The sequence below is a fragment of the Rutidosis leptorrhynchoides genome, chromosome 9 (assembly GCF_046630445.1).
Source record: "Rutidosis leptorrhynchoides isolate AG116_Rl617_1_P2 chromosome 9, CSIRO_AGI_Rlap_v1, whole genome shotgun sequence".
Lineage (NCBI taxonomy): Eukaryota > Viridiplantae > Streptophyta > Magnoliopsida > Asterales > Asteraceae > Rutidosis > Rutidosis leptorrhynchoides.
The window spans coordinates 36443072-36469676 of NC_092341.1; positions in this window are offsets into that span (position 1 = coordinate 36443072).

The window sequence follows — 26605 nt, forward strand, 5'->3', positions numbered from 1 at the left end:
AGTCCTCTTACTTGGAGCACCAAAAGAAACAACCATTCTCTCACTTGAAGGTTCACTGTAACAACCCTCACTTTTCGACTTCTAAATTTACTGAAATAACCCTAGGGTTATCTGCCTGACTATATGTATTAAGGGTTGTTATATACAAATAAATATTGACCGAATAGTAATTTTTAGTCAACAATGTACGCTTAAATAAATAATATATTATTAATTTATATAATTTGACATAATTTAACCAAGTATATAAACTTTGTATCACTTTTACTATTTAGTTAATGTATTACATATTTAACTATATAATAAATCCAATTATATATAAATGTAATAATATTTACAAACTTACTAAAACTATAGTTTAATAATTAAAATCATAATTATTATTAAAAATACAAAATACCGAATTATTTATTATTTTTATGCAAAATTTGTATTTATTAATTAAGTAAAAAAATATTATAGACAAATATTCTTGGAAAAACATTAAATCAATTTGTTTATTTATATAAAAAAATCCTTAAAATAAATGAATTTAAAAAATAAATAAATAAATAAATAAATAAATAAATTACTTTTAATTAAAAAATGATAATGGAAAAACTATTTTTATTATTTTATTTTGTGCATTATCCCATGACCTAACATTTAATACTTTTAAATTTTAAAAATCCCATTAAGAATTAAAATATTTTTTCTTTTAATTATTTTATTCTTTTTACCTAATTTTTTTCAAGTATAAATACCCCTCATTTCTATTCAAACTCACACCAAAATTTCTCTCATTCTCTCTTTGAAGAATTAGTACTAGTAAGTATTCTTTTCTTACTTTTTATTTTTACTTTTTACTTTTTACTTTTACTTTTTACTTCAGTTATTTTTTTCCAAAATATGTAAATAATGTTATAAATTATGTGCAATTAAAAATAAAATAAATAACATGTCTACACTATTACTATTACTAGCACCTATAACCTACTACTTATATTGTAACATAAAAACATTTTGGGATATGTATTAGAGATGTATAGATCTTCGAACTTTCTTGACGAATGGCTTCTACGAGATTCTAGGCAGAGGGTTTGGATTTCCGATTTAAAGGGCCCTATGGCTCAAGCCCCTAGATCTAAATTAGCCATTCGAAGGGAAAGGGGTGATTGGAAGCTTATCTAATACGGCAAGTATCCTAAAATGAAAAACACTCATAAAAGTAGAAACTCTCTAGTCATAGAAACTTAGTAAAATAAGAAACTTTCTAAAAATGGAAACTTTATAATAATAGTAACGTACTAGGAATAGAAACTTAGTAAAACAAACTATACTTAAACACATACTTAAACTTAAACATGGGTAAAACACTTAACTACTCTTAAATGTCATAGGTTAACTTTCCTGCTCACTCGTTCAACTCTCTATTCCGAGGAATAACTCTTTCTCTACTTACTAAGGTGAATTCATAGCCCCTCTTTATTGCTAGCAAACTTACTTACTTTACTTGGGGTGAGACACATGCTGTTTTTACTTTTTACAATTTAGACACAAGTACCAAACTGTTAAACTATGCTATACCCGGCTATGTCCGACTAAGTCCCTACAGTGATATTTTTAATTGCTGTTGCATGCTTAATTATTGGGGGTAGGCCTATCGGGAGTAACGTCCCCGATACATTTGACCAAGTCATTGTATTACTTAATAATGAAATTAAACCGACAAGGACAGACACAACTTGTCATGGGACAAACTTGAACGTTTAGTCTAAATATCACGCATTGGCATAACTTTTTGATCCTGCAGGAGATCAACTTTACAAATTAAATCTTGTGGTCTAAAATAACGATCAAAGTTTTTGTTAAACCTATGAACTTCACTCAACCTTTTTGGTTGACACTTTAGCATGTTTTGTCTCAGGTGCTGTTTGATTCAAGCTCTTATACTTACTGCTTATGTGATGCTACTTGGACATAGATCAAGAGATATTGCATTTATTACTTCTGCATGTGAACATTTACGTTATTGTTATTCATGTCATTTTAACGATATTTCATTTTCCGCTGCGTACTCATTAAAGTTAAATTCATCATTTAGTATTGTTCTCGTTATTTATAATATGTTGGTATGTTTTGATATTAGTGACGTTCCTTCCAGACCCTATTGGGAGGACGTTACAGATTGGTATCAGAGCATAACCAGGCTGTTATAGAGAACCAGGATTGCATCTTTATGTTTGCCTTACTTGCTAGCTAGGGTGCCTTAGCAATCTAGGAAACTATAACCTTTCCTGCCTTAGAATTTAAGCACTTAGGATTGCCCCATAATCTTAACGATTATGCTTTAATAAACTTGACTTAAAGATTCTAATCAAAATATCCTTCCTAATGTTAGGATGTCCAATTATCATCAAACGACCAAAATGAATCTTTTCAAGCCAACCGAAAAAGATACTGAAAGGTCTTCCACAGAAAGACCAGTCCAAAGTCCACCTTATGGCTTTGGTGGTCCTCCCTCACCAAATTATAGCTCAAATACTACTCTAAAATTACATGGGTCTCCTGAATACTATCCAACCCCGAGGAATAAAGACAAGAGGAAATGTCTTGAAGAAACTGGGCCGTCAAAGAAAAGATCCCGATCTCCTTTCTACGATGAAGTTGATGCCAAGTACGAGCTCATGAATCTGCGAAAAAATACCGATGACCTAATTCGCCATATTGCAAGGATCGATTTTCAAATGAAGGAAAAAAGACCTAGCGATCAAGAAGCTCATGGAGGAAAATGCTGAACTAAAGAAAGAGATAAAGTTGGTGAAGTATGAAGGTGATAGAAATACCCGATGGGGGAAGCAATCTCTCTCTTGCCTAAGAGAAGATGTTGACCTTAGATTGAAAATGGAGGAAAACCACGTGAATAATCAACTTTCTATAAGGGACCACAAGTACCATGTAATCAGCAATGAAGTTTCTAACCTTTATGATAATCTCGAGTTCCTGCATGAGAAACAAAAGGCGAAGAATGAGATAGTTGAGAAGTTTATGAAGAAGGTTGAGGACGAGAAGAAGGAATATGAATCTTAATATTCTTTAGTTATCTTTCTATTTTCCATCTATGTAAAGGCTATGCCTTAAAACTATTTCTATTTCCGAATCATATATTAAAAGGCTTATTTAATGCCTAGTTCCTTAATAAAATAAAGTGTTTTATTTATTTTATGTGATATTAATACTTTATCTTATTCCTACTTGTAATTGCTCAAATTTGTTAACTTATCCGACTTATGTTCACTTTTATGTAGTGACATCATGGTTCGTTCAGCTGCACCTACCGTTAACAATGTTGTGTTAACTACTGAGCAATTCCAACAGTTACTCGCTGCCACCCAAGGCAACGCCCAAGCTAACCATGCTAATCCACAACCGAAACCTTGTTCCTACAAGGATTTTTCAAACTGTCATCCTCCTGCATTTAAGGGGACTGAAGAAGCTGTCGAACTAGTCCGTTGGTTCGAGAAGATGGAATCTATTTTCCGTATTTGCAACTGTGGTGATAACGATCGGGTAAAGTATGCCACTAGCTCATTGGGTGGCAATGCTTTAACTTGGTGGACTGCTCATGCCAAGTCCGTAGGAATTGATAATGCTAATGCAATTCCATGGGATGAACTCAAAAGCATGATGGTCAACAAATTCTGTCCTCGAAGTCAAGTTCAGAAACTTGAAGCTGAGTTCTGGGAACTCAAGGTCAAGGGTACTGACATTGAGAACTATACCAATCGTTATCTGGAGCTTTCTACTCTATGTCCTGAAATGTTTCCTACTGAAGCTAGAAGAATTGAGCGGTATATTGAAGGTCTTCCCGAGGATGTTCAAGGGAATGTTATTGCTGCTGAGAAGGTTACTTTGGATGCTGTGATTCTCATGGCACAAAATCTCATGTTGGCCAAGAGAAGAAGGGCGTCGACCAATAAGCAAGTTGAAACCAAGGGTAATAATGGTAAGAGGAAGTTTGAGCCATCTCAAGGTTCAGCTCAGAATGATAATAAGAAGCCTGCGGATGGTACAAGGTCGAATTATAAGGGTAGTTATCCTTTCTGTATTCGTTGTGAGAGGCATCACCCGGGGAAGTGTACTGCGGTTTGTGCTTTGTGTAAGAAAGTGGGACACGTTGCTAAGATGTGTAAGACTCCTCTGAAGGATAAGGCTATTGTTCCGGCCAAAGCTCCTCCTACATGCTATACTTGTGGAGAGAAGGGACACATTAGTCCGAATTGTCCTAAGAAGAAAGATAATCCCGCTACTGGAGCTAATGCTACTGCTGCGAAGGGTCGTGTGTTTGTTATTACTGCTGCTGAAGCCCGAGATGAAGATGAAGTTATCACGGGTACATATCCTGTCAATAATTTCTATGTAACTATTTTATTCGATACTGGTGCCGACAGAAGTTACATGTCTAGTAATTTTTGTACCCTATTTGCTGAAAAGCCTCAACCCTTAGAAACTAAAAGATTAGTAGAAGTAGCCAATGGAAAGGTCATGCAAATCGATAAAATCTATAAAAACTGCAACCTAATCTTAGCCGATAAAGAATTTAAGATAGACCTTTTGCCGGTCAAACTCGGAAGTTTTGACGTCGTAGTTGGTATGGATTGGTTACATCCATTACATGATGCTATCATGTGTTACAATAAAACTGTTAATGTTCCATTGGGGAATGGAGATACTCTCATCATCCAAGGTGAAAAGAGTGGTTCCAATCTCAATATCATCTCCTATATCAAAACCCGCAAATACCTTACGAAAGGTTATCCAGCCATTCTAGCCCACGTTAAGCTGATCGAATCGGAAGAGAAGCGTATTGAAGATGTACCAGTGGTTAGAGACTATCCCGATGTGTTTCCCGAAGATCTTCCTGGTCTTCCACCTCCTCGACAAGTTGAATTTCAAATTGATTTAGCTCCCGGTGCTGCTCCTATTGCTAAAGCACCATACCGTTTAGCACCTTCCGAAATGAAGGAACTTTTCAACCAGCTCCAAGAACTATTGGATAAAGGTTTCATTCTTCCAAGCTCGTCCCCATGGGGAGCTCCTATTCTATTTGTTAAAAAGAAGGATGGTACGTTAAGGATGTGCATTGATTACCCCGAACTTAACAAGCTTACTATCAAGAACCGTTATCCGTTACCAAGTATTGATGATCTATTCGACCAACTTCAAGGGTCAAGTGTTTATTAAAAGATTGATTTGAGGTCCGGATATCACCAACTTAGAGTTAAGGAATCTGATATTCCTAAGACTGCTTTTCGCACTCGTTATGGGCACTATGAATTCTGTGTCATGCCTTTTGGTTTGACCAATGCTCCTGCCGTTTTCATGGATCTCATGAACCGTGTCTGCAAACCTTATCTCGATAAATTCATCATTGTTTTCATTGATGACATTTTGATCTACTCCAAGAGTGAGAAGGAACATGAGCAACATCTGCGCGTGATTTTTGAACACTTACGAAAGGAACAACTCTACGCTAAGTTTTCTAAGTGCGAGTTTTGGCTCAAAACCGTACAATTCCTCGGACACGTTGTTGATAGTAATGGAATACATGTCGATCCAGCTAAGATTACCGCTATCCAGAACTGGGAGATACCAAAGACTGTGAAGCATATTCGTCAATTTTTGGGACTTGCCGGTTATTATCGGAGATTCATAAAGGATTTTTCCCTTCTTGCCAAACCTCTTACGAAGCTAACTCAAAAAGGGAAGAAGTTTTAGTGGTCCGAAGAACAGGAATCTGCTTTCAAGATTCTGAAAGAGAAGTTGACCACAGCCCCGATTCTATCTTTACCTGAAGGTACTGACGATTTTGTTGTTTACTGCGATGCCTCAAAGCAAGGCTTTGGTTGTGTTTTAATGTAACGTGAAAAGGTTATTGCCTACGCATCTAGACAGTTGAAGAAACACGAGGAGAACTATACCACACACGACCTTGAGTTAGGTGCCGTGGTATTTGCATTAAAGATATGGAGACATTATCTATATGGTACCCAGTTTACAGTGTACACTAACCATAAAAGTCTTCGACACATCTTTGATCAAAAACACTTGAATATGAGGCAAAGCCGATGGCTCGAGTTATTGAACGATTATGACTGTAAGATGGAATATCATCCTGGCAAGGCAAACGTAGTTGCCGATGCCCTCAGTCGAACAGACGATGTTAAACGTGTTCGTGCCTTAAACCTGAAAATCAAATCAAATCTTATTTCACGAATCTGCGAAGCTCAACTGGAAGCTATTAAACCAACACTTATCGAAGGTGAAGGACCTATCGGTTTCGAGAACCAACTCCAAGTGAAAGCTAATGGTACACGGTACTTTTAGCAATAGAATTTGGGTTCCTCGCTTCAGTAATCTCCGTGAACTAGTCTTGGATGAAGCGCATAAGACTAGGTATTCTATTCATCCGGGTTCCAGTAAGATATACCACGATGTGAAGGAATTCTACTGGTGGCCTAATATGAAAGCCGACATTGCTACTTATGTTAGTAAGTGTCTCACTTGTTTGAAAGTCAAGGCTGAACATCAAAAGCCTTCTGGTCTGTTGACACAACCCGATATTTCGCAGTGGAAGTGGGAATGTATCACTATGGACTTTATTACTAAATTGCCCAAGACTTCTAGTGGGAATGATACTATATGGGTCATAGTAGATCGTCTTACTAAATCTGCTCATTTCTTACCGATCAAGGAGACCGACAAAATGGAGAGATTGTCACAACTGTATATTAAAGAAATTGTCTCTCGTCATGGTGTTCTTATATCAATCATATCCGATCGCGATAGTAGATTCACTTCCAGATTCTGGAAATCCTTACAAACTGCTCTTGGAACTCAACTCGACATGAGTACTGCTTATCATCGGCAAACCGATGGTCAAAGTGAACGAACCATTCAAACATTGGAAGATATGCTTCGCGCTTGTGTTATTGACTTCGGCAAAGGCTGGGATAGACATTTGCCTTTGGTTGAATTCTCTTACAATAATAGTTACCACTCAAGTATTAAGGCTGCACCTTTTGAGGCCTTATACGGACGAAAATGTAGATCCCCACTGTGCTGGGATGAATTAGAGGACAGACAGTTAACTGGTCCTGAAATCATACATGAGACAACCGAAAAGATAGTTCAGATTAAGAAACGAATAGAAACTGCCCGCAGCCGACAGAAGAGCTATGCTAATAAAGGTCGGAAAGATTTGGAATTCCAAGTTGGTGACAAAGTCATGTTGAAAGTATCCCCTTGGAAAGGCGTCGTTCGTTTTGGTAAATGAAGCAAACTAAGTCCGCTTTTTGTTGGACCCTTCAAGATTACTGAAAGGATCGGACCCATAGCTTATCGATTAGAATTACCTGCTGAACTTAGCAGTGTACACGACATATTTCATGTCTCGAATCTTAAAAAGTGTCTCGCTGATGACACTCTCGTTATTCCTTTGGATGACATTCGCATTGATGATAAAATGCACTTCATAGAGGAACCCGTAGAAGTCATGGACCGATCTGCTAAACGCTTAAAACAAAGCACCATACCTATTGTTAAGATCCGTTGGAATTCACGACGTGGTCCCGAGTATACCTGGGAACGTGAAGACCAAATGAAACAGAAATATCCCCATGTCTTCTCAACCGCTGATGCATCCGAGAAGTCTACCTAAAACTTCGGGACGAAGTTTTTATTAACGGGGAGGTACTGTGACAACCCTCACTTTTCGACTTCTAAATTTACTGAAATAACCCTAGGGTTATCTGCCTGATTATATGTATTAAGGGTTGTTATATACAAATAAATATTGACCGAATAGTAATTTTTAGTCAACAATGTACGCTTAAATAAATAATATATTATTAATTTATATAATTTGACATAATTTAACCAAGTATATAAACTTTGTATCACTTTTACTATTTAGTTAATGTATTACATATTTAACTATATAATAAATCCAATTATATATAAATATAATAATATTTACAAACTTACTAAAACTATAATTTAATAATTAAAATCATAATTATTATTAAAAATACAAAATACCGAATTATTTATTATTTTTATGCAAAATTTATATTTATTAATTAAGTAAAAAAAATATTATAGACAAATATTCTTGGAAAAACATTAAATCAATTTGTTTATTTATATAAAAAAAATCCTTAAAATAAATGAATTTAAAAAATAAATAAATAAATAAATAAATAAATTACTTTTAATTAAAAAATGATAATGGAAAAACTACTTTTATTATTTTATTTTGTGCATTATCCCATGACCTAACAATTAATACTTTTAAATTTTAAAAATCCCATTAAGAATTAAAATATTTTTTCTTTTAATTATTTTATTCTTTTTACCTAATTTTTTTCAAGTATAAATGTGATGACCCGGAAATTTCTGACCAAATTTAAACTTAATCTTTGTATGATTAACATTTTTGACACGATAAGCAAAGTCTGTAAAACTGAATCTCAAAATTTTTGAACTACTTTTATATATTTAAATACCCTTCGGTTGTTTTTGACGATTCGCGAACAATTATATGTAAATAGATACATATATACTATAACTTGAAAAGGTAACAATGTATTAATTGTTTGATATCGTACATTAAACTTATTGGTTTAAATATCTATTTGAATATATATGATAAGTTGAAATATTTATTATTAAAATTTATTTATAAATAACTTCCAATGTGTATTTAAAAAAAACTGATTTATGTATATTAAAAAAAAATATACATATATATAATTTCAAGTTATTTAGTAAACGATAGTAACATTCGTTTATTGATTCGATTGATATTCAGATAAGTTAACTAAAGCATTTAAGATGAACCAGTAAAACACTAATTTGCTACAGTATTTTCAAATTGCTACAGTACCCAAAATGCTACAGTGTTTTCGAAAATTACTATTTGCTACAGTGAAATTGACTTTGCTACAGTGAATTGCTACAGTAAACACTATTTTAAAATGTATTTTAACAAATAGTGAGACGATGATTTATAGAAGTAAATGACCAAAACACTCAAATGTATAAGTTATATTTTGAGTGATATAATTTAGGGATAATTTAAGGCTATATTTTGACTAAGGTACGTGTCCCAAAATGTAATGTACAAGTTTTCTCAGCGTACGAAGGGACATTCGAAAAACCGAAACCGGGACATAAGTCGAGTGACGACGTACGACTTATCGAAACAAAAATTACAAATCAACTATGCACGAGAATAAAATATAATATATAATTAATTAATTTAAATTATATATAATATATATTATAAAAATATGTCGACGAGCTAGTTGCCAAAACATTGTGAGCTGGAAAAGTTTCCCATGCGATCGCATGGGAATTACACTGCCCAGCCATGCGATCGCATGACAGTGGAAATCAGGCCAGGTCTATAAAGCTTGCAGTTTTGTTCGAATTTATTTATTTTTTTCTTCTCAAATCTCTCTGTCTCTCAATTATATTTATTATTATTATTATTATTATTATTATTATTATTATTATTATTATTATTATTATTATTATTATTATTATTATTATTAGTATTAAGATTAATATTATTATTAATCTTAATATTATTAGTAGTAATATTATTAATTAGTATTATACATAAAATACTACGACGAGGTCATGAGCATGTCACTTTCAAAATGGGTTTTTGAGCGGGATAGAGTTAAGAAAATTATGGGTTATAGCTATGGAGGTTATGGGTAATGTTCATGAGTATTGTTTGCAAATCAAACCTAGTGTTTATCATCTCTGTTGCGTCTACGTACTTTCCTGCAATATTGAATCACAATATTGATACGTGAGTTTCATTTGCTCCCTTTTTAAATGATTTTGCAATATATATTTTTGGGCTGAGAATACATGCACTTTATTTTAAAAACAATGGACACAAGTACATACTAAATTCTATACTGAGTTTGAACCGAAAATCCCTTAGCTTTGGTAACTAGTAACTGCCGGTTATAAGAACTGGTGGGCGCGAGTAGTAGTATATGGATCCATAGGGCTTGATATCCCCGTCCGAGCTAGAGCACTAGCCTTTTAATGGACGTATGCTATTTGAGAAGCGTACACGTTGGTTTGCGTGTATTATTAAGATGATTATACAAAGGGTATAAATTATATATACGTTAAGTTTAGTTACCAGGGTGCTCAATTTCGTAGAATATTTTGATAAACGTTTCTGGATTGAACAACTGAAATCTTGTGATCTACCTTTATATAAAGATTATGCGCAACATTAAAACTATGAACTCACCAACCTTTGTGTTGACACTTGTTAGTATGTTTATTCTCAGGTTCCCTAGAAGTCTTCCGCTGTTTGCTTATATGTTAGACAAGCTATGTGCATGGAGTCATACATGGCATATTTTTCAAGGAAATGTTGCATTCACCAAATCATCACCATGTATCTTATTTTGACTGCATTGCCAATGGAAGTATTATTGTAAATTATTATATTACGGTAATTGTCTATATGTAGAAATCATCAGATGTCGAAAACCTTTGATTTAAATATTCATTTATGGTGTGCCTTTTCAAAAGAATGCAATGTTTACAAAACGTATCATATAGAGGTCAAATACCTCGCAATGAAATCGATGAATGACGTGTTCGTCCATATGGATTTGGAGCAATCGTCACAATAAATACCCCTCATTTCTATTCAAACTCACCAAAATTTCTCTCATTCTCTCTTTGAAGAATTAGTACTAGTAAGTATTCTTTTCTTACTTTTTATTTTTACTTTTTACTTTTTACTTTTACTTTTTACTTCAGTTATTTTTTTCCGAAATATGTAAATAATGTTATAAATTATATGCAATTAAAAATAAAATAAATAACATGTATACACTATTACTATTACTAGCACCTATAACCTACTACTTATATTGTAACATAAAAACATTTTGGGATATGTATTAGAGATGTATAGATCTTCGAACTTTCTTGACGAATGGCTTCTACGAGATTCTAGGCAGAGGGTTTGGATTTCCGATTTAAAGGGTCCTATGGCTCAAGCCCCTAGATCTAAATTAGCCATTCGAAGGGAAAGGGGTGATTGGAAGCTTATCTAATACGGCAAGTATCCTAAAATGAAAAACACTCATAAAAGTAGAAACTCTCTAGTCATAGAAACTTAGTAAAATAAGAAACTTTCTAAAAATGGAAACTTTATAATAATAGTAACGTACTAGGAATAGAAACTTAGTAAAACAAACTATACTTAAACACATACTTAAACTTAAACATGGGCAAAACACTTAACTACTCTTAAATGTCATAGGTTAACTTTCCTGCTCACTCGTTTAACTCTTTATTCCGAGGAATAACTCTCTCTCTACTTACTAAGGTGAATTCATAGCCCCTCTTTATTGCTAGCAAACTTACTTACTTTACTTGGGGTGAGACAGATGCTGTTTTTACTTTTTACAATTTAGACACAAGTACCAAACTGTTAAACTATGCTATACCCGGTTATGTCCGACTAAGTCCCTACAGTGATATTTTTAATTGCTGTTGCATGCTTAATTATTGGGGGTAGGCCTATCGGGAGTAACGTCCCCGATACATTTGACCAAGTCATTGTATTACTTAATAATGAAATTAAACTGACAAGGACAGACACAACTTGTCATGGGGTAAACTTGAACGTTTTGTCTAAATATCACGCATTGGCATAACTTTTTGATCCTGCAGGAGATCAACTTTACAAATTAAATCTTGTGGTCTAAAACAACGGTTAAACTTTTTGTTAAACCTATGAACTTCACTCAACCTTTTTGGTTGACACTTTAGCATGTTTTGTCTCAGGTGCTGTTTGATTCAAGCTCTTATACTTACTGCTTATGTGATGCTACTTGGACATAGGATCAAGAGATATCGCATTTATTACTTCTGCATGTGAACATTTACGTTATTGTTATTCATGTCATTTTAACGACATTTCATTTTCCGCTGCGTACTCATTAAAGTTAAATTCATCATTTAGTATTGTTCTCATTATTTATAATATGTTGGTATGTTTTGATATTAGTGACGTTCCTTCCAGACCCTATTGGGAGGACGTTACATTCACGAACCTTCGATCGCGAATACGACTCGAAACCTCTAGCCAAGTCGAATAATTCCGCAAAAGATTTCGCTTGATCCCGGCTAATTTTACTCTTCAAGTCATCATTCAAGGTCCGATAGAAATCTTGCATCATAAATTATCATTCCCCAAATACTCCGGGCAAAAAAAATGAGCCTTCGCCATAAAGGTTGTCTTGAGAGTATTCAGATCCATAGAACCCTGTTACAAATTTCGCAACTCATTACACATTTTCGAAAAATCGGCTGAAGTCCGGAACTCCTCGAAGAATTCCTTCTTAAACTCGTCCCACGATAAAGCCATAAACGGCTCACCACCGACAAGATCAAACTTACCATCCAACCAATCCTTTGCCCTACCCCTAAACAAACTAGTAGCGAGTCTCGTCTTCTTCTAAGGAGGGCATTCAATAGTACGAAAACACCCTTCGACATCCAAGATCCAAGTTGTGCTTACCAAAGGATCCGGTTTCCCGTCATACATCGGGGGTTTAGTCCTCATGAAGCTCTTAAGACAACGCTCCATTTCACTACTACCCCAAAATTCGGAATACTTCCTATCCATTTCTTTTCGAAATGCACTCATTTGCTCTGCAACGGCGGCCGCAACTCTAGAGTTAAACTCCTCGTCATTCGTCTCGATCTCGTTTCGCGTCGTCATTCTAAAGAATGCAAAACGATTAGTCCACGAACGTATAAAACAACACGCATAACACCGCCCCATCTTGCTCAACACTCGTCGTATATCACTTGTTAGACACGATTTGCACCTGTAATAAGGTTTGCAAGTCCTTATTACGCACACACACCGTATCGACTTGTTAGTACAACGACCGCCTCGCTCGATGATAATAACCAACGCAACCAAAATTCCTACACGATATAAACGTACGCAAGGAATAACATCACAACACAATCCAAAATCCTAGTTAGCTCACCTACACACTAAGGCACTAACCGAGTCCCCGTCCGACCCATTCACCTACAAGTCCCGCAGCAAATAAGCACACACATAAGTTTAAGTCTAGGCACTTATCTCAAGTCACCTAAATCCCTTAGACCATGCTCTGATACCACTTGTAACAACCCAACCCGATAACCATCCGAAAATGTGCCAAAAAAAAAATTATGGAGCAGCCCATCTGGACGGCGTCCAGATTTCTGGACGGCCTCCAGCTATGAAGAACTGGATGGCGTCCAAGCCCTTTGGACGGCATCCCAATTGCCTACCAGATTCTGATTTGCTAAACTTTTACACACGGGCGAAAAACCCGCTTCCCGACACTTTTAAACCAAAACACTTTCACAATATATTACAATAGTTTAAACTAAGAGTTTTTCCCAATAAAAACCGAGTTTTACGACACCGGGCCCACATCGACCCAATTTACCACACGTGACCATTTCGACCCATTAGTTTATACAAAACATAGACCGAGCATGGGATTGGGGTCACGCTACCCAATCCTAAACGAATCCAAAAGCGAGTCTTCTAAAGTAACTACACAAGTCCACTAGTCCCCACACTTACCCGAGCCACCGCATCCATGCAATCTATAAAAATGTAAACAACGAGAGGGTAAGCTAACGCTTAGTGAGTGAGAATATACTACATACATATATATGCATAAAATGGACACGCCACACAAAACCAAATACCGCATACCGGAGCATCCAAGCATAAAGGCAAGCTAGTCTAAGCATACCGTAAGATCACTAAACAACGAGCTAAAGATACATCAACAAAATATAAGTTCACCAACAACGATGCGAACAATGCCAATAAGCTACACCCGGAGGGTTAGCTACATCACGACAATACAACATTATATGTATACAATATATGTATATATATATATATATCTCGAATAACATAATTTGCTTACGCTTAAAACACAATAATCATGGTTAACCAAATCTTCGCAAGGGAATGACTTCGCGAAACAAGTCATCGATGTTCATAACAACCATTAGTGCACTTAACACTTCGTACACTAACCCCACGGGTGGCATCTTAACACTTCGATACTTCACCCCGGGTGGTGTCTTAACACGTCGACACTTCACCCCGAGTAGTGTCTTAACACTTTGACACTTCACTCTTCATTTTACTTGAAGTGGCATCTTAGCACGTCGATACTTCACCTCGAGTGGCGCCTTAACACATCGGCACTTCACCCGTTATTCTCTTGGAGTGGCATCTTAGCACATCGATACTTCACTCCGGGTGGTGTCTTAACACATCGACACTTCACCTTGGGTGACGTCTTAATACATCGACACTTCACCCGTCACATTACTTTGAGTGGTGTCTTAGCACATCGACACTTCACTCGTCACGTGAAATGTGGTGTCTTAGCACATCGACACTTCACATCTCACGCTACAACAAATAAATACATTATATATCTACGCATATAATTATTCCACTCACTATATTAACCCTTCGTCATTGGGGTTATATAAGTCCACATCACAATACTAACCCTTCGCCATTGGGGTTATATAATCCACATCACACAGCGTGTGATAATGTACACACAAAATGTGTACCTCGCCAAAGGTGGCCAACCAAAACGCACAACCGTGCCAATTGGATCTATACACAAGTCCATCAAATCTACCTATTTGTGAAGTGAGCTCTATAACCGAGAAACTTTTCACCCCGACCCGCACCCATCCTACACATACATATGCACATAGGATATTAACACTCACCTTGTCATCTTGATGAATGCTTCTGAATAATCCGCAACTCGCTGATGAAATGTACCTATTCCATTTTCATAATACAACAACACGATTAGGGTTGACTTACAAACCAACCCATATGACACTTAGTGCAATTTCGACCCAAATGCACTTCCAAGCACAAACCGCGCCCAAACTAACCAATAATCACTAACACGAGTGAAAATGGTCCTAACACACTAATAAAACCCGAACATAAGTGTTAAACACGTGTCATACCCATTTTGACACCAAAACCCTAATTTTGACCCATTTGAAAATTAGTTACCCGAACTCACCCAAAAGGGTTCCAACACATCCATAATCACTAATCCTAGTGATTAAACTCATTATCAAACCCTAATCAAGGCCAAATCGTCAACTGACCCAAAACCCGCCAAGTGACAAAGATAACTAGTCACCATGAACCTACTTCATCATCTAAAAGGGTTTTACAACAATCTAGCTCAAAACCCTAACTTGAATATCAAATCTAAACAATGAAATTCGGAGTTTGAGCCTACCAATACTACCACAACGTAGCTAGGAGCGAGATAAACAACTTTAGAACCCGAGCTTTTGCGAGAATCCGACTCCTTCTTCTCCAAATCAACCTCTCTCTCTAGATAAGGTTGAGAGTGTTTTTGGTGGGTGAAATATGATCCAAAGTGATCAATGAATCAGCCTTGAAGGCTCCAAACCGGTACCCATGTGAATTTACCAAAATACCCCCTTTTTAAAATAAAATAACAGCTGGCCCGTTAGACAAATTGGACGGCGTCCAACATACTGGACGGCGTCCCACATTTCACGGCTGGACGGCGTCCCAAACCTTGGACGGCGTCCCGATCTACTGCAGATTCAGAAACAGAAACAGGGTGTAACAATATGCTGTAATGCTAGTGTTCGCTATACATGGTTGGGGTTGATTCTATAATAATATATATACTTTGAGTTGTGATCGAGTCTGAGACATGTACATGGGTCACGATACGTATTAATTAATTCGAATATTATATATTAAACTATATATGAATTATTGGACTGTTAACTGTGGACTATCGACTGTGGATTAATAACATTGGACAATTAAAATGAATTAAAATATTGATTATAACATATAAAACTAAACATTTCTTCAAGTTTGCCACTTGATTTCATCTTAACCCTCATTTGTATCTTGACGATTACAATCTGCGTTCAAACCTTTCATGATTCTTGAAAACACCTCAATCGAGAGGATGAACCAACCGAACTTCATCTACGGAAGAAAAGATTGATACATATAGTTATGCACCTGAAAAACTCTCGGAACCTGAGTAAACGTTTAACACGTATCTGTGCTAGCTCCTTTGGCGTTGTTATTACCGAAAATCACTTTGCAATTCCTTTCCAAATTAGCCAATTTTGTCACAGCTTCAGCAAGTCAACTTCGACTTTTCATTCGGATTAACTTTATTATAACCTTGATATATAAGTTTACCTTTCGTCATCGTTACCGGAGAACCGTTTATATTCCACCACATTAGCAGCAAACTTACCAGCAACTTCATTACTCATCAGCTTAAGTCTCTCCGAAAAACCATTATATTTGTTCATTAAAACCCTATCATATACTCACCCGCATCTTGTAACGGGAATTTCCATACCAAGTACCTAGAAATCAGTAATCAGTATTTTGAATCTCACAGCATTTCTACATCAACAGTTACAAGTATACATATAATCCTTATCTCTTATAATTATGATCTTCCATTCTGAAATTCTGAAAAGCACACAGTTTACAAATCGATACCCCGACTTTTGAAAAAGCTGAATGAAGTAGTAGAAACTGTAGACAACCTTAAACGACTTTGATCGTCGAAAGTATGGTGATAAAGAATGAAGTGTTGGAAACGCTCAATTGGAAATTTAGTGCCAAAAAGCGAATTATGCGAAACTATGAAGGAGCCTGTGAACAAATCACAAAAATTAAACCTGCCTTTAAAGAATCCAGATGATTCAGTATCCGATGAAATCTTTAGAAAATATCTTGCTCCGTACTCATGTTAAATCTTATGGAAAAATCTTTCTTCATCAACCTTCGATCTTAGAAATTCCAAAATATCATCATAAATATCTTCGATATTTCTGAGGATATTTTCATAAATGTTCTCGTCCGAAATTAATTATCTCTCCGCGCTATCTGTGATATATCATAAAAGGAAACTATTTTAGTTTCTAAATTCTGAAAAATTCGAATTTAAAGTATGAATGTTTTGAAGTAGTGTTGGGAACTGATGCATGAGTTAGTATAATATAATGACACTTGATCAACGTGATTATATTACAGTAAGTTATGCTGAGTTTCTAATGAAACATGATGATTCACAGACTATAACGTCATCATGTGCCATGTTACACGACTTTTACATTCTACCTAATCTCTAAACATATCAAGAACATAAATTCCAGATAATTCTATCTTTTCTCTTGAATTCTGGTAATTTAACCAATCAAGATCGTGCTATCACAATTTCTCTCTTAGAACATTAGTCATGTTCATTCGAAACTCCATACCTACTAATTCTAGATCATTATTCGTTTGACTTAAAGTCGAGAAAAGAAAACAAAAACTTGAATTGAGGGAGAAAGAATAGAAGGTGTGAACTATGAAAATAAGGAAAAGAAGGGAGAGAATTTATAGTGAAATATCCGACAGAGCAATCGAAACAGGTCATCGCATTTAACCAAAGAAGATTCTAATTTTCTTAATTACCGGAGAACAAAACCTTATTACGAAGATTTCCTCTAAATCCCTTGAATTCCGGAATTCAATCTTGACTCTGTCAAAAGTTAAGACGAAACTTTATTTTATTCATTTCACTCTTTTGTGATAGCTTCATTCGTGCTCTCTGAATAATCAAATTGTTTTATCCTTATTACTCAATGATGATAAAACTCTATTCATCAACTCATATTCGTCATGAAAACATTTTTATTGTTAACAATGACGACCTCACTCAAATTTCGGGACGAAATTTCTTTAACGGGTAGGTACTGTGACGACCCGGGAATTTCCGACTAAATTTAAACTTAATCTTTATATGATTTCGATACGATAAGCAAAGTATGTAATGTTGAGTCTAGAAAAATTTTGAAACGATGTTCATATATTCAATTGACATTTGACCGCTCTCAACGATTCACGAACCACTATTTGTAAATAGATACATATATATTTAAATATATGAATTTGAAATATAAATTGAAATATTATATGACGTAATTGTTATAATTAATAATGTAAAATAAAATAATGTATAATAACTATTATTTAAAATATATCTATATATGAAAATGCAAGTTAAAATATAAATGTTATGATCATTACTTTCAGAATTATTATTAATGTAAATATTAATCTTAATATTTGTATAAAATCATAGGTACGTACGAAAATTAATATGTATAAGTTGTTATATTATTATAAATATTATTATTATTAGTATTATTATTATCATTAATAATATGATCATTACTATATTCACAATTACAATCGTCATCAGCTATTATCATTAGTATTATTGATATTATTATCATTATTAATCCTATTATTATTATTAATAAAATTAATATTAACTATTAATGTCTACATATAATTAACATTATTATGTTCTTTTATATAACTAATATACAAAGATATATATATATATATATATATATATATATATATATATATATATATATATATATATATATATATATATATATATATATATATGCGTTAAATACAAATATAAATATATATAAGGAAATCACTATTGTTATTTATTATTTATTATTATTATTATATTCTTATTACTAATATAATTATTATTATTAATATAATAATTATTATTAATATTAATGTATTTATTATATATATAAATTGAGAAAGGGATTCCACTCACTTTTACGTTCCTATCAAACTGTGTATAAAATTGTTTCTTGTCCCTGATTCGATTATAAAATAGAATCAATATCAGATTTCAATACAAAAATATGTTACAGAATGATACAAAATTCTTATATATATATATATATATATATATATATATATATATATATATATATATATATATATATATATATATATATATATATATATATATATATATATATTTTAACTTTTCCTTTCTGTTCTTTGATTCTGTGTGTCGATTAAAAGATATATAGACCGATGCATTTGTCATTTAATTATCACTACAAATCATTCACAGAGTTACATCAATTCATTCAACCACTCATACAACCCTTTTCCACTGAAATTCCAAATTAAAACAGAAGAAAATAAGCTGACCCCTGTTCTTGACCCAAAATTACAAAGATTTGATTTCGAATGAATTTTGAAAATCTATAAATGTGGTTATGTTTTAAAACTTATACTCAAACTATCTGTAAGTTTCCAGGGTCCAATTTGTTTTATCGATTTTGAATTTGAGAAGTCGAATTTTTTGATTTAAAAGTCAATCGATTACTCTTTGAACGAATTTGAGTTATCTGTTATACTTCAAGTTAAATTGAGGATTTCAGAAAGTTATAGGATGGATTTAAAACCTATGTCATGTTGTAATTACAACCTGTAAGTGTCTAGAATTCGAAATCATGATTTATGTTATATTTGTTTTCGTGATAAACAGCAAAGCTGTATGAATTTATTTAATTTTTTTTGTGTATCTGCTTTCTGTTAATTCTAAACGGTTATAAACCTTTTATTTTCTGTTTTAACCCCACATCCTAAAACGAATTCAAAGCTTTGGTGAAGATTGGTCCCTGGTCGATTATGGTATGAGGAAGAAGAAAGGATAAACAGATAGATAAGATATAAACATATAGGTTAGATATAAAAATCTGAAAAGCTAAAGCAGCAGAATAGTTAGAGGGTATTTTGGGTTACGAGGGGTCACGGGTTCGAGCCCGGTCTTGGACAACTGATTTTAGAATGGCTTTTGAAAGGGTATACACTCCATTTTTATTATTTTTACTATTATTATTATTATTATTATTATTATTATTATTATTATTATTATTATTATTATTATTATTATTATTAGTATTGTTATTATGATTATTATTATTATTGTTATTATTACACTTATCATTATTGTTATTACTATTATTATCATGAAGTATTAAAATTATTATTATTAATTAGTATTATTAATAATTAGTATTATTATTAAATGTAATTATTATTATCATTATCTTAAATATTTTCATTTACTTAGTTATTATTAATAGAATAAGTATTATTATTGTTATTATAATTATGATTAAGATTATTGTTATTATATATTCATTAATATTATTATTATTATTGTGATCTATATCAAAATCAATAAATGTAGAATTATTTAAAAACCTTATAATTATTAGTACTATCAATATAGGTATTACTATTATTAATATGATTATGATTATTATTATGATTATTATTATTATGATTATTATTATTATTATTATTATTATTATTATTATTATTATTATTATTATTATTATTATTATTATTATTATTATTATTATTATTATTATTATTATTATTATTATGAGAATGATACAAATTATTATAATTTTCATTAATATTAGTACTTGTATCATTTTATAATTATTAGTATTATTAATATTGACACAAGTATTATTATTAATATTATTATTTTCATTAATATGATTATCATTAATGAGCAATGTTATTATTAAAAATTAATATAATTACTACTAAAAGTATCATTACCTTATATATATATATATATATATATATATATATATATATATATATATATATATATATATATATATATATATATATATATATATATATATATATATATATATATATATATTTTAAAGAAACTATTATTAATACTATCATTATTAGTAGTAGTATGAAAATTATTATTATTATCATTATAATTAATCTAGTATTATTATAACTAGTATTTTGTAAACAAAAAGAGTAATCACATAAAAATATATTTAACACCCATAAATTAAATATATTAATATTATTATTTATCTAAAATATACAAAATGAAAATATAATAAAATATATAAGTTATTAATATAAAAATTTTCACTAATAATAATATGAATATTTGTTCGATTACAAGAATATGTTTTAATACATATATGAATGATATAGGTTCGTGAATCCGAGGCCAACCCTGCATTGTTCAATGTCATCATATGTATTTTTTACTACAAAATACAGTATTGTGAGTTTCATTTGCTCCCTTTTTAATTGCTTTTGTATTATATATTTTTGAGCTGAGAATACATGCGCTGTTTTATAAATGTTTGACGAAATAGACACAAAAACTAATCCCATTTTTAAAACTCTTTAAATGTTTTGGAATGAATAAATGAGCTTTTTGATTTACAAAATAGTTCCGTCAAAAACTAAATTCTATGTAGAGTTGTATCAACAAATATTTTTGGTTACACCTCAGGCTGTGGAATAGAACTATAGATTACTATATGCTGTTTAGCATGGATTATTATATGCTATTTAGCATTGATTTTAAATTCTAAGCTGAGTTGTATCATTAAATATTTTTGTTACACCTCAATGTAGAATAATTTTATAAAATGTTTTATAAATCTATTGGGCCTAACGAACCCCATCCAAAGTACCGGATGCTTTAGTACTTCGAATTCGTTTTTATCATGTCTGAAGGATTTCTCGGAATGATAGGGGATATTCTTATATGCATCTTGTTAATGTCGGTTACCAGGTTTTCACCATATGAATGATTTTTGTCTCTATGCATGGGACGTATATTTATGAGAACTGGAAATGAAATTCTTGTGGTCTATTAAAATGATGGAAATGATTATTTATGTTAAACTAATGAACTCACCAACCTTTTGGTTGACACTTTAAAGCATGTTTATTCTCAGGTATGAAAGAAATCTTCCGCTGTGCATTTGCTCATTTTAAAGATATTACTTGGAGTCATTCATGACATATTTCAAAAGGAGTTGTATTCAAGTCGTTGAGTTCATCAAGATTATTATTAAGTCAATTATAGTTGGATATATTATGAAATGGTATGCATGCCGTCAACATTCGATGTAATGAAAGTTTGTCTTTTAAAAACGAATGCAATGTTTGTAAAATGTATCATATAGAGGTCAAGTACCTCGCGATGTAACCAAATGTTATTGTATTCGTTCTTATGGATTAGGACGGGTCTTTACACAAGACACTTATCAAAGTACTTCTACTTAACAAAAATGCTTACAATTACATCCTCATTCATTTTCATCAACAATTCTACTCGTATTCACTCGTATTCGTACTCGTACAATACCCAGCTTCTAAATGTATTTACTATTGGAATATACACTCCAATGATCAGATCTTAGCAGCCCTTATGAGTCACCTAACACATGTGGGAACCATCATTTGGCAACTAGCATGAAATATCTCATAAAATTATAAAAATATTAGTAATCATTCATGACTTATTTACAAGTAAACAAAATTACACATCCTTTATATCTAATCCATATACCAACGACCAAAAACACCTACAAACACTTTCATTCTTCAATTTTCTTCATCTAACTGATCTCTCTCAAGTTCTATCTTCAAGTTCTAAGTGTTCTTCATAAATTCTATAAGTTCTAGTTTCATAAAATCAAGAATACTTCCAAGTTTGCTAGCTTACTTCCAATCTTGTAAAGTGATCATCCAACCTCAAGAAATCTTTCTTATTTACAGTAAGATATCTTTCTAATACAAGGTAATACTCATATTCAAACTTTGATTCAATTTCTATAACTATAACAATCTTATTTCGAGTGAAAATCTTACTTGAACTTGTTTTCGTGTCATGATTCTGCTTCAAGAACTTTCAAGCCATCCAAGGATCCTTTGAAGCTAGATCTATTTTTCTCATTTATAGTAGGTTTACCTACTAAAATTAAGGTAGTAATGATGTTCATAACATCATTCGATTCATACATATAAAACTATCTTATTCGAAGATTTAAACTTGTAATCACTAGAACATAGTTTAGTTAATTCCAAACTTGTTCGCAAATAAAGTTAATCCTTCTAACTTGACTTTTAAAATCAACTAAACACATGTTCTACATCTATATGATATTCTAACTTAATGATTTAAAACCTGTAAACACGAAAAATACCGTAAAACAGGATATACGCCGTAGTAGTAACACAGCGGGCTGTTTTGGGTTAGTTAATTAAAAACTATGATAAACTTTGATTTAAAAGTTGTTCTTTTGGGAAAATAATTTTTCTTATGAACATGAAACTTTATCCAAAAATGATGGTTAAACTCAAAGTGGAAGTATGTTTTCCAAAATGGTCATCTAGACATCGTTCTTTAGACTGAAATGAATACCTTTACAAAAATGACTTGTAACCTTTATTTCCGACTATAAACTTATACTTTTTCTGTTTAGATTCATAAACTTAAGTTCAATGTAAAACCATAGCAACTTGAAACACTCAAAACGGATTTAAAACGAAGAAGTTATGGGTAAAACAAGATTGGATAATTTTTCTTGTTGTAGCTACGTGAAAATTGGTAACAAATTTATATTAATTATATCCTAGCTAACTCATATTGTATTATACATGTATTCTAATATATTATGTAATCTTGGGATACCATAGACACGAATACAATGTTTTGACATATCATATCGACCCATATATATATATATATATATTTCGGAACAACCATACACACTCTATTTGCAGTAATGTTGGAGTTAGCTATAAAGTGTTGAGATTGATTCCAAAATATTATATATACTTTGAGTTGTGATCTAGCCTGAGGCTTATATACACGAGGTCGTGGATTGATTCAAGATAATATATATTGCTTTATTTTATGTACATCTAACTGTGGACAACTAGTTATAGGTTACTAACGAGGACAACTGACTTAATAAACTTAAAACAGCAAAATGTATTAAAAATGTTGTAAATATATTTTGAACATACTTTGATATATATGTACATATTTGTTATAGGTTTGTGAATCGACTAGTGGCCAAGTCTTATTTCCCGACGAAGTAAAAATCTGTGAAAGTGAGTTATAGTCCCACTTTTAAAATCTAATATTTTGGGATGAGAATACATGCAGTTTTATAAATGTTTTACAAAATAGACACAAGTAAATGAAACTACATTTTATGGCTGGATTATTAAACCGAATATGCCCCTTTTTAGTCTGGTAATCTAAGAATTAGGGAAAAAACACCCTAATTGACGCGAATCCTAAAGATAGATCTATTGGGCCCAACGAGCCCCATCCAAAGTACCGGATGCTTTAGTGCTTCGAATTCATCATGTCCTAAGGGAGTCCTGGAATGATAGGGGATATTCTATATGCATCTTGTTAAGGTCGGTTACCAGGTATTCACCATATGAATGATTTTTATCTCTATGTATGAGATGTATATTGAAATATGAAATCTTGTGGTCTATTATTGCGATTTGATAAATATAGGTTAAACCTATAACTCACCAACATTTTTGTTGACGTTTAAAGCATGTTTATTCTCAGGTAATTATTAAGAGCTTCCGCTGTTGCATGCTATTATATGGACAAGATTTGGTGTCAGCATGCTTGTATAATATTGTTTAAAACTGCATTCGAGATTTATTTTGTTGTAACATATTAATATTTGTAAACCAATATGTATTGGTAGTGTGTAAGTGTGATATTTGTTAGATTATCATTTATGGATAATCTAAGTGGTGTCTTGTTAACCTTGTCGATAAAATAAAGGTTATGGTTTATTTTAAAAATGAATGCAGTCTTTGAAAAACGTCTCATATAGAGGTCAAAATCTCGCAACGAAATCAATTAATATGGAACGTTTATAATCAATATGAACGAGGTATTTCAGTTGGTATCCGAGCGTTGGTCTTAGAGAACCAGAATTTTTGCATTAGTGTGTCTTACCAAGTTTGTTAGGATGCATTAGTGAGTCTGGACTTCGACCGTGTTTTTCTTCAAAAAACGATTGCTTAATTTTTTTTGTTGGAAACTATATATTATTAACATGTAAATATTATGTGATATATTAATCTCTTAATGTGTTTGATATTGTGTGATAGATGTCTACCTCTAGTACAAATCCCATCGACTCACCTAATAATAATGAAGAGTCGAATATACTTTGGGAAGATTCACAAATTCCCGAAGAGGAACCGGAAGAAGAGGAACCGGAAGAAGAGGAACCGGAAGAGGAGGAACCGGAAGAAGAGGAACCGGAAGAGGAGGAACCGGAAGAGGAAGAACCGGAAGAAGAAGAGGTTCTGGAGGAAGAAATATTGATACCTACAGTAAATCGGTTAAATAAAAGAAAATCCCCAACCAACGGACCAAAGTCAATAATGGTCAATGGTGTTTCCGCCGAGGAAGCAAAATATTGGGAAGATTACCAATTTTCCGATGAATCGGATCCCGATGAGGATTCCGATGATGTTATAGAAATTACCTCGACCCAATTTAATAAAGCAAAAGAAAATAATAAGGGAAAAGGTATACAAATAGAGAAACCTGATTCCAACCCCGATGAACTTTATATGTATCGGCAACGTCCGTATTTCCTAAAATGTAACAATAACCCGGGAACCTCTAAACCACCAGGTTTTTCTAAACCATTGTGGAAAACGACAGCTCGTATTAGGGGAGCATCATATATCCCTAGGAAATTAGCAAAACGAACCAAGTCCGAAGAAGAAGAAACGAGTGAGTCGGATTAGAGAGTTGTAATCATGTTGTGTAATATATGTAATATAGTGTGCTTGTGCTTTTTTGATAAATATAAAATTGCTTGTTTTGTTTGTTAATTATCTTTTATGAATTTAACCCTCGTCTATTTTTACATTATAAAAACATAAAATGGACGTTAAGGGTAAACAACCGAGTATTTTAGAAGACCTACCAGAGGATATGATTGATGAAATCTTGTCTAGAGTCGGTCAGAATTCATCAGCACAATTAGTTATGGCGAAATTAACTTGTCAAACATTTGAAAGGCTTTCCAGAAATGCCTTAGTTTATAAAAGGCTTTCCTTTGATTGGTGGGGTATATCACATTGGGGAGACCGTAAGTTACGCCGTGTTTTCTTTAAAGCGTTAAATGCGGGGAACCCAAATGCAATTTTTCGCTACGGGTTAAGAACCTATTTTGACTCAACATATCCCAACATAGGATTTCGTGAATTAGAAAGATCTTCTAACATGCAACATAAAGAAGCATGTTATACTTACGGGTTAGTGATATTCGCTTCTCACCAAAGTGAAAAAAAGAACATCGGATTATAACTATTAAATGAAACATTACCACAAGTGACGGACTCAGTAGTTGGGGTAAGAAATAAGGGTTTTTAGATTGCTACGAGGCTTTTGGGCATTACGAAACCCTCGTCCTTTTGACGACATTACAATATGCTGCCTAGCCAATGGTCATAACGGTTACTATCCACAAGATCAAGGATGAGAAGTCGTTTTAGTAAAACCAGAATGCATGACCTGTTTCTGGACTTATGAATTACGTGTCTTTATTGCCTTTGCTGAACAACTTGCGTATTAATTAGAATTACCTTTATAGCTGTTGTGTAGCAAGTTATTATGTGCTGTATTTCATCCTATATGTATAATTGTGGTATTGTATGTTTGTAAAATATTGTATAAAAGTTTGAACGCGA